This window comes from Lactuca saligna, chromosome 8 (assembly GCF_052625555.1).
Source record: "Lactuca saligna cultivar CGN05327 chromosome 8, ASM5262555v1, whole genome shotgun sequence".
NCBI classification, from domain to species: Eukaryota; Viridiplantae; Streptophyta; class Magnoliopsida; order Asterales; family Asteraceae; genus Lactuca; species Lactuca saligna.
Genome location: NC_136424.1, coordinates 79008340 through 79017500, shown reverse-complemented (window position 1 = coordinate 79017500; position 9161 = coordinate 79008340).

Sequence of the window (9161 nt, the reverse complement as noted above, 5' to 3'; positions counted from 1 at the left end):
ATTGTTATCGTCATATCCAAATTTTCTTTCTTTTGGCCAACCAACATAATGGTTTGGTTATGGTACAAGAAGTAGGAAAAAAAAAAGCACTACATATGTTCCTCTTTAAGAGTACATTGGTCATCCATGAACGACAAAAACACTTTTAGCAGGTATGGAAATTAATATTGAGAATTTAAAATCAATCCTTAGAAATAGTTAATAACTTCCAAAAATAAGCATATCATACACAAATTTATCGAATGAGTTACTAAATCATATTAGTCAATTACAACTGGTTTGAGATGCTCCAATAAAAAAAATAGTTGGTTATGTTTTTGAATTGTTAGGTTTTTTTTTTTTTTTTTTTTTTTTTTTTTTTTTTTTTGTACGCATATAAATGTGTAAAAATATTTATAAATTTCTAAAAACTTTTTTATAAACAACATTAGAAGTTTTATTTGTAAGTCTACTATCCTTATGTAAAGTTAACAAGTTTAATCATTGTCTACTTTGAACTCTAGATAATGCAACATAGAATTGATAATGTAACATTAAGACCATTCTTGGAACCTCGACTTTCAAAACTAACTTATGATTAGGGAGACCGAAGACTTTAAGACCATTAAAATATCAGGTGAGTATAAATTGACATTAAACTGATCACGGATAAACTTAGATTGACATAGTTTATATGAACTTAGATATTCGACTTCATCTCCTGGAAATAATGATAGCAAACGGTCATTTATTTTTTTTGACAACTTCGTTTTTCAGAGAATGTACTGTTCTTTATTGAAAATATTATGAAATGTTAGAATCTTTAAAAATAAAATGATATACAAACTCAATTAATGAACCCATAAGATCACAATGATCATTAATTAGAAGATCATTTGGAATATCAATAATCGCTTTGCCATCATTAGAACCACCAAGTTTCCCTTCTCCTATATCTAAAACCATTTTGCAAAAGCTATTGTTGTTGAATAGCAGATATATCACTTCCGACAGTTAGCCTCATGTTTTTGGTTACTTTATGGATTTTCCATTGTTGCCATAAATATGATGAACTTAAATAAGCATTGACAATGTCTTGTTTACTACCACTTGGGATAACTGTAAGTCCCCAAACTGCTTGTGTATCAATCAGATTCGTTTGATGGTGCCGAATCCCAATCAAACGGATGATGCTAGATCAAAATAGAAGAGAATAATAATAATAATAATAATAATAATAATAATAATATGAATCTTGTATGATTTGATTAGAATGAAGTTCCTTTACACAAGATTCACACACTAACACACACTTGTGCTCCTTTCTCTCTCTCTTGGTCGTACACTCTCTTCTGTTCATCAACCACACCTCACCCCTAACACCTATATATATATATATATATATATATATATATATATATATATATATATATATATATATATATATATATATATATACACTTAGGCAACATGGGTCGTAAATGGGTTTACGACCGTAAACCTATTTACGGCCATAACCACCCATTGAGCTGTAAACACTTTTCGGTCCTAGATGGAAAATTACAATTACCTAGAAAAGCAAAGTATAAACCAAAATTTTAGACCTAACAATCCCCCCTGGTTTATAGCTTTCTATTCTAATTGACCAACAAGATCCCCCTAAAAATGTAGTTGGCTTTTCATGTCAAACTTTATTTGGAGCTTGGCCTCAGCTTTAATCTTCAATTTCTTCACAGCTTCAAGATGAACTTGATGAATCTTCTATGAATGACTTCATCTTGAGCAATTGGGCTTTTCTTCAGAATTTGGCTTTGAACACACATTGGGTGAGGAGGCTTCATATAGAGATTCTTGAAAAAATGGCGCTTTCAGCTTTAAAATCTTCAGAGAGAATAAAGAGATCAAATCTTCTGGATCACTTCAGCAGGTACATGATAGCATCAAATTGATTGAGGAGGCTTCAATACAATCTGTCACATAATCTTCAAGTACAACTTCACCTTGCTTCTGGGGTTGACAGATTGAATGTTGAAAGAATAATCTTCATTTCCTGTTCCTTCGAATGAGAATTATTCAATGATCACGGATGAAGCATTGACTCAGAAATTCTCGATACAGTCTCTATGAGTCTCATCTACATCTGAATTCACTTTTCAAACAAAGAAAAATTTGAAATAAAAACAAAACTAAGAGAAAAGTCACCACACAATATTTTTGGATTTTTCATATTTTCTAGAAAAAAATAAAAACAGAAACAAAAATATTTTTGGATTTTTGATTTTTCTGAACAAGAAATAAAACAGAAATAACACTATTTTTGTTTTTTGATTTTTAATTTTCTGATTTTTGATTGATTTTTGATTTTTCTAATTTTTTTAATTCTCCCACTAAATTTGTGCATAAAAGAAAACTATGAACAAATTTAATCAAAAACAAAAACAGAAGCTAAATTTAAGACTATTTTGGGATCTAAGTTGTATGACAATCCAACATCGTTTATTTGCACACACCTGCATGTTTAGATCTGGTCAATCACCGGTATTGTGATCCACTTAAACACAAAGGATGTTGACAAATTAGACATGTTATAAGTGAAAAGACGGTGCGATCTATATTCTTAAATGAACATTTAGCTGATGACGACCAATGATAATGTTGTCCACTTAAATTAAGCAGCAAGATCTACAGACAACCTATTAAATAGTTCAATTTTAGATATACTAGAACATGTTTCCCACTTCCCGATATACCCTGGTTATCAAAAACTTCGAAAGAACTCCTTACTTTATGTGAGTATTCAATCATTAAGAAAGAAGTCAGATATAGAAGTGCATATGTTGGATCCCAGGTCGAATGTCTTCCAATCACACAGAAGGAACATCATATAGACTAACATATATAGGGGTTAAAGAGGTAGTAGAGTGCATATGCTATGTCCCAAGTCGGATCCTCCAATCACGCAAAAGGGACAACATATGGCTAACAGATAGAAAGAATTTCATAGATATGGATATGCATAGAGATAGAGTTGCATATATTGCATTCCAGGTCAGATATGTTCCAATCACGCAAAGGAAGCAACATATGACTAACAGATAGAAAGCAAGAAAATAATTTCTACATACCTACTTTATCAGAACCCCCCAGTCGCCCTATCAGAAACAAAATTATGGACATAAGTCCGTACATCAAGGAAAAGTTAAGCCACAGTTCTAGATCCGTATTAATTTAGTGTAAACCATGGGTTATGGTCCCACCACGCTTCCGCTGTGCAAGATTCACACACTAACACTTGTAAGTCCCCAAACTGCTTGTCTATTAATCAGATCTGTTTGATGGTGCGGAATCCTAATCAAACGGATGATGCCATATCAAAATAGAAGAGACGAAGAAGAATAATAATATGAATCTTGTATGATTTGATTAGAATGACGTTCCTTTACACAAGATTCACACACTAACACACACTTATGCTCCTTTCTCTCTCTCTTGGTCGTACACTCTCTTCTGTTCATCAACCATTCCTCACCCCTAACACACACACACACACACACACACATATATATATATATATATATATATATATATATATATATACTGATGGGTTTTATGCATAAGAACAACCCTATGTGCTTATACAAACCCTAATGCTTGGATCTAGGTTTCTCTATTGTACATGATTTGAATCCAAGACTTGCAACCCTAGATCTAACATATATATTTCGAAATTAACATCATAAGAACAGATCTAAGTGTTTACCTCTATCAAATAACTTAAAATCCTTGTAGTCTTCTTGTTCTTAAGCTTAGAGTCACAATTGTAACTCCTCTAATGGTTCACAAACCCCACAAGCAAGAAGGTAATATGAGAGAGGATGAGAGATGATAAAATCGGCCCTAGGGTTCTCTTGGAATTAGGTGTAGCCGATTTTCGTAGCCTAGGGGTCTTATTTATACTTGCAGGCTCCTAGGGTTTCAGTCTAAACCCTAACGGACATCTTAGCCACCAAGCAGCCCAAGGAACCTTCTCGAATAAGGCCCTGGATGAAAATATGATGGATCCCCATCATAATTTCATTCCCCCTTAAGTCCATTAAGTTTCCTTAGCCCAAAACTCAACTATCATACATTTGACAGTTTATACCCCTTTATTTAATTAATCTCTTTTAGTCACCAAATTAATTCCTAATTAATTTATGACCAATACTAATTAAATAAATATGATTTCTCCTTTAATATATTATTCTTATAAGATATTAATAAACCATAATATTCTCTCTCTCTCTCTCTCTCCTTAAATTACCTTGTCAAGTTGCTTTGGTGAAGGCAACCCAAAAGGACCATGCATAACCAGGTCAAGTACATACCTAATATAATTACGAGCTTAGACACTAATCTAACAGTCTCCCACTTGGATAAGTCTAGTAACTACATCTCACATATGACTTCAGGATCCGATTAACAATCGTAGCTCTTATACTTCGCTGTCAACTCTGATCAGCAACTTGTCGTTCAGATGAGGGATCATATAATCCTCTGTTCTAGATATCATGCTGACAATGGTTATTGTATAGCACTTGTTTCTTGATCTTTGATTTGTTCGACATAGAATTTAATTGAACACATCAACTTTATTCTGACCGGGCCCGACACGTAAGTCAAACCAAATCATCAAGTGGCCAAGATATCACCTTTATTCTCATATAATAAAAGGAACAGATTACTTCGACTCATATGGATCTATAATTTACTAATTCAATCATGCACAACAATGTGTTTTATAACATCAAGTTACTGATGTGTTTACACATCATCAATGCATAACCAACCAGCAAACAACAACCATATCTCTAAGTTTTAAGATTATATGATATTATCGCTTTGCGATCACTTTAGGCAAAGCACCACGAACTGATACTAGCAAACGCGGGTTTATTCCAATTCTCAAATCAAATTCATAAGCACTCATGAACTTTGAAGCAAACCTTTGCAATGCGCAAAACCTTTTAGACACTCTACATACAATTCATGACAATCTTCATTCACACCTACTTCCAAACTATGAACGACTGTGGACCGTTTGAATAATCTTATTATTCAGGAAGTCAAAACATGCAAAATAGAAACAATGGATAAATAACCAACACAAGATAGTAGCTTTACTCATAAATAACACAAATTTATTTATTCATCAAAATTTCAAGTACAAAATATCTATTACATGTTTCTTATCTATCTAATCCAAACATATATCATCCTTCTGCCCAATCCTCCTAGTGTGCTTCAAATGTTTGATCCTACTCGGTCCCTTCGTAAGGGGATCTACTGGGGTTTCTTCTGACGATACCCTCTTCACAACGAGGAGTCCCTCTTCTACCCAATGTCTGATAAAATGGTATTTTATGTCGATATGTCGAGATCTACCATGATCTCTTGGTTCCTTGGTTAAGGAAACCGCTCCTTCATTATCACAGGAAATTTCCATTAGCTCCTTTATGGATGGCATAACTCCAAGGTCTCCAATGAAGTTCTTCAACCATATAGCCTTCTTCGATGCTTCACTTGCCGCAATGTACTCTGATTTACATGTTGAATCAGCTACGGTCTCCTGCTTGGAACTTTTCCAAGTCACTGCTCCTCCATTTAGGGTAAAAACCCAGCCCGACTGCTATCGGTAACTATCCCGATCCCTCTGAAAACTAGCGTCACTATACCCTCGTACCCTTAATTCATCACTCCCACCGAGGACTAGGAACCATTCCTTGGTCCTTCGTAGGTACTTAAGAATATTCTTAACTGCAATCCAATGAGCTCTACCAGGATTCCCTTGATATCTACTAGCATGCTTAAAGCGAAGGCCACATCAGGGCGAGTACAAGTCATAGCGTACATGATAGAGCCTACTGCGGAAGCGTAAGGTACTCAGCTCATATCAGCTATCTCTGCCTCTATACTCAGGCTTTAACTCTTACTCTACTTGGTATTGCGTTGGATTGGCAACTCCCCTATCTTGGAATTTTCCATACTAAAACGCTTTAGTACCTTATCCAAGTATGTATCCTGACTGAGTATTATCAGTCTCTTTTCCTTGTTTCTTACTATCCTTATCCCCAGAATATAAGCAGCCTCTCCGAGATCCTTCATAGTGAAACATTTCCCAAGCTAGGACTTGACCTCCTGCAAGGTTGGTACATCGTTTCCTATGAGTAGTATGTCATCAATATACAATATGAGGAAGCTCACTATACTCCCACTGGCTTTGACATATACATAAGATTCATCTCCGCTTCGCAGAAACCAAACTCTTTAACTTTCTCGTCAAAACAAAGATTCCATCTACGAGACTCTTGTTTCAACCCATAAATGGATTTCTCAAGCTTACACACTCTATTTCGATACTTCGCGTCGACAAAACCCTCTGGCTGATTCATATACACATCCTCATCCAACTTCCCATTAAGGAAAGTGGTTTTCATGTCCATCTGCTAGATTTCATAACCATGAAATGCAGCTATTGCAAGCATTATCCTAATAGACTTTATATTCGCAACTGGTGAGAAGGTCTCATCATAGTCAACTCCGAGAGTTTGAGTAAAGCCCTTCGCAACACATCGCACTTTATAAGTGTGCACATTCCCATCCATGTCCGTCTTCTTATTGAAGATCCACTTGCACCCGACTATCTTACGACCCGATACATTATCGACCAAATTTCAAACTTGGTTGTCGTACATGGACTGAATCTCGCTGTCCATCGCCTCTTTCCATTTAGCAGACTCCGGGCCTGCCATGGCTTCTTTGTAGCTGCTAGGTTCGTCCAAATTCATTAGTGTTTCATCACTAATAAACGTATCCCCTTGAGTAGTAATATGAAAACCATAAAACTAGGGTTGAACACTAACCATATTAGAACGTCTAAGAGGTAAGGACTCGTCAACGGGTTCAACAGAAGTTTCCTCCTCGGGTTGGGCACCAATTTTATAGGTTCCTTCATCGCTTTGTTCTTGAATCTCTTCAAGATCAATTTGCCTCCCACTGTCTTCTTGGCTTATCAATTCCCTTTCTCAGAAAACTCCTCTTCTAGCAACGAAGATAACATTGTCATTCGGTCTATAAAAAAGATAGCCAAAAGACTTATGTGGATAGTCGATGAAATAACACTTCTCACTAAGAGGTTCGAGCTTGTCATGAGCCTCTCATCTTACGAAATCCTCGCAAACCCAAACCTTAATATGTGCCAATGAGGGAGCTTTCCCTGTCCACATCTCGTGAAGAGTCTTGGTAACCTTCTTGGTGGGAACTAAGTTAAGGATGTGGGCGGCAGTCTCTAAGGCATACCCCCAGAAAGATATTGGTAACGAATTCCGACTCATCATAGAACGAACCATGTCTAACAAGGTTCGATTACATCTCTCAGCCACACCATTCAATTGTGGCGTTTTCGGAGGCGTCAGATGCGAAACAATTCCGCATTCTTTTAGATAGTCGTGAAACTCAAGACTTAGGTACTCTCCTCCTCGATCTGACCGAAGCATCTTGATTTTCCTACCCAGCTGATTCTCCACTTCATTCTTAAACTCTTTGAACTTTTCAAAGGTTTCCGACTTTTGCTTGATCAAGTAGATATATCCATATCTGCTATAATCATCCGTAAAAGTCACGTAGAAGTGGCAAGCATCCTTTATGGTGGATCTAAAGGGCCCACACACATCGGTGTGTATGAGATCCAATAGACCCTCACCCCTTTCACAAGTACCAGTAAAGGGTGACCTGGTCATCTTCCCAAGTAAACAAGATTCACACGTGTCATCGTCCCTAAGGTCGAATGACTCCAACACTCCATCCTTTTAGAGTTGGGCTATGTGTTTCTTGTTGACATGGCCAAGGCGACAATGCCACAAGCATGCTTTTTCTAGGCTAGTAGATGAATCAATGTTCAATACATCATTTCTTAAATTATCAACAACCATCACAAATTCATAAATCCCATTACAAGGTAATGTATTGAAATAAAAGACACCATTCAAATAAACATTAATAGAACCATTACTATTATCAAAAGAATATCTGAAACCTTGTCTAAACAATCCATGAAATGAAATAATGTTTCTTGCCATATCTAGCGAATAACAACAATTTTCTAAATCTAACCCTAACCCATTACTCAGCACTAAAGAATAAACTCCGACTCTGGTCACATGCGACGATCTTCTGTTTCCCATAATCAAGTTTATCTTCCCATGTTCCATCTCCCTACTTCTTCTTAGTCCCTGCAAATCATAACAAATGTGGTAACCACACCCTGTATCAAGAACCCATGAAGTAGCAAATGATGAGTTATTAGATTTAATAGAATACATCCCTGTGAAGGAGGGTTAATCTTCCCATCTGTTATGTATTGCAGATACTGAGGCCAGCTTCGTTTCTAGTGGCCCTTCTTGTGGCAGTAATAGCACTCTGCGTCTTTGGGGTCGGAAGAGGGTTTGACCGAACCAGCTTTGGTTCCACTAGAGGAAGAACCATCTTGGGTCTTACCCTTATGGTGTCCCTTACAAGGAGCCTTTCTCTTCTTACCCTTTCCTTGGCCAATTGCCAACACGGGAGCAGCCACAGTAGGGGATGGTGCAACAGATTTGTCTTTGAGGTTGCTCTTAGCAGTCCTCAGCAGTCCTTGGAGCTTGCTCAATGAGACTTCCTCCTTGTTCATGTGGTAGGTCATTCTGAACTGGTTGTAACAGGAGGACAAGGAGTGGAGGATTATGTGGATAGCCAAATCCTCATCAAACTTAACATTAAGTTTGAGAAGATGATCAACATACCTCTGCATTTTCTGCAAATGAGAGGTTAGGGATTCTCCACTCCCTATCTTAGCGGTGATCATGTTAGTAATGATCTCATAGCGCTCTTGCCTCGCACTTTGGTGGTACCGGTCTAGCAAATCCTGATGCATTTCAAACAGATACATGTCATCGTAGGACTTTTGGAGTTCGAGGTTCATGGTGCTATCATGATGCAATGAACTTTAGTAGCATCACGCTCGTGGGCCTCAAAGGCGGACAACTCTTCAGGAGTAGGAACATTTGGGATGATCTTCTCAAGCTTTTCATCGAGGACATATTCTTTGTCCTCGTAGCGAGTGATCATGCGAATATAACTCGCTCGCTAAAGTTTGAGCCATCAAA